Here is a 2,460-nt window from a genome sequence, read left to right as displayed (position 1 = left end):
ATTTCCCCAGGTCACTTCAGATCCAGGCCCAGTTCATCCAGCGGTCCCTGAAAGTGAATCCAGAGGTTGCACAGGAGTGTCACGGGGACCTGCTCGGCTGTGCCAAGCCTCCACCAGACTCCACCAGCTACAATTCTCACCAGACACTTGCAAACACAGAGACAACTTTTCTTACAAACTGTTACACAGGCCCGCTTCTTATTCCCATCCATGTACCCTCAAAATATCAGTATCTCTTGTTTACCATAAATTCCTTTCCAGAACAGCAACAATACAAACCCAGCTCAGTCAGAGCTCCGTGGTGAGTTGTGGGTTCTCAGTCCTGATCAGCAAGGGGGAAAAGCTTGGCATGAAGAGCTAAGCTCTTCTGCAGTGCTACAGTAAGGGCTTGGCTGGACTGGTTTTCATCAGCGAAGGGAGACCCTATTTGCATGGCCATCTGATATATAGACAGCTCTTTTGTGGCAGGCTTAGCCAGAAATAGGTTCAGGGCACATGAGGATGTTCTGGTGGTTATTTTGTAACCCTTATAATATAGATAATATGATTTCTTATTATGTGCATTTGTCATATTGAACAGGTATCCTCATCAGTTTTCTTAGACATAAATGTGCATAACAAAGGGTGTGGTCGCTCCCTGAGCGCTGCAGCTGTGCACCAAGTGCAAGAAGCACAATGGACCTATGTGACATGGACTCACAAATCATAACATCTCACGTATTTGGGCCGATATCTGGTTTTCTTATCTGTTTCTGCATTAGTATTTTCATAATAAATTATGCATTTTATGTATAATAATTCAGTGATGACAAAATGAGCTATATTTTCACACAAATATTTAATGCGTTAGATACTGACCTAGGTGTTCCCATGGTAATGTAAGGCAGTAAAGATGGACCAATATATTCTCCTACAGTTTTCAAAAAATTCTTGTTATTGCGTCTTCTTTTATTCCATATTTTCTTTAACTGAAACATTTAGCTTGGGCCTGCCAAATAGCTCAGTGGATTAATACATCTGTAAGCAGGTGCAGGGGGCAGGGGTTTGATGCCCAGGCCTGATGTGCCAGTCCAACCCCAGGACACGATGAGAAGGCAATTGAGACTGAGCGTGATGGCGGGTGCCTGTAATCCCAACTCTTGGGAGGCTGTAAACAGGCAGGTCACTATGAATCCGATCTAGTTGTGAGACACTGAAAACCCTTTAGACCCGTCTCTAAAATACAAACAAAAGAATAAAAGGAAAAAGAAAAAAAAAGAAATAATGAATAAGTAAAAAGAGGTATTCTATCTGAACACCAACCAAAACACTCAGATGCCTTGGAGCTTTGCACCTTCCAAGCGAAATGCTAAAGATGTATTGCCCAGTCTGCTCAGTGCATGCAATGCTAAGACGCAGGAGATCCCCAGATCTTGACAGGAGGAGCATCATTCCCCAGCTTCCATCTCAGCACCTGTTACAGGGGCCCTTGCTGGTTCTCTGTGGGTCTCCAGTGACCCTTCTGTGAGTCCAGCGCTTTCCCTACTGGTCTGGAAATCCCTCTCTCTTTTGCTTGAGCACCTGCTGCTGGACATGAGCATTATTGTGGAGAGATTTGTGCTTGGGATTACTCTGATGCCTCCTCACAAAATCTTGTCCATTTGTCCTCCTTCTCGGGGTGGCAACTTCATGCTTCAGGGTTTTGCAGAACCACAAGCTGAGGATACACTGGAAGTGAAATACAGTGATAGTTGTAGATTCTCTTAAAGATATTGTTGCATACAATTGGCTTTTAATTGTCCAGAATCCTGTGTATGAATGCCAAAAATTTCCAGTTTTACACTGAGTAGCAATAAACAGCTACATTTATTGCAGATGAAGGAAAGTGGTGCTCTGAGAAAGACCATGCCAGCATAATTTAATGGATGGAAAAATATCTAGGGACCTAGATATTTTGTAGGCAAATTAATCCACTGATTACATCCAAATCTGTGGTACACAGATTTGTGGTACACAAATCCACAGGTCCACAGAGAAACAAGTAGTGACAACACCACAATGACAGTGGTAGGTAAATCAGGCTTTCTGAAATTAAAGGCCAGATAGTTTTCCTTAAAAGCCTTGTACTGAATCCCTAGATGTGATGGACAGGAATGACTGACAGGGCTCTGAGTCATTACTTGGACTCTTGGTATCTATGCATGTTTCTGTGGTCACTGTGATCTTAATTCTATTTCTGAGGGGGAGGCCAAATAGCACATTTGGATTTAATCAGTGGATTAATTTGCCTACAATCAGGCTCAGGAGCCAGGGATTTAATCCCAGGGCATGCAGTGCCGGCCCCTCCCCTGGGGCGTGCTGAGATGGCAATTGAGACTGTTTATGGTGGCACACACCTATAATCCCAGGTTTTGAAAGGCTGCAAAGGGGAAGATCAGGATGAGTCCGATCTAGAAGTGAGACTCTGAAAACACTGTAGAC

This window comes from Octodon degus, unplaced genomic scaffold (genome assembly GCF_000260255.1).
Source record: "Octodon degus isolate 3935 unplaced genomic scaffold, OctDeg1.0 scaffold00284, whole genome shotgun sequence".
Taxonomy (NCBI): Eukaryota; Metazoa; Chordata; class Mammalia; order Rodentia; family Octodontidae; genus Octodon; species Octodon degus.
This window is presented reverse-complemented; position numbering follows the sequence as displayed.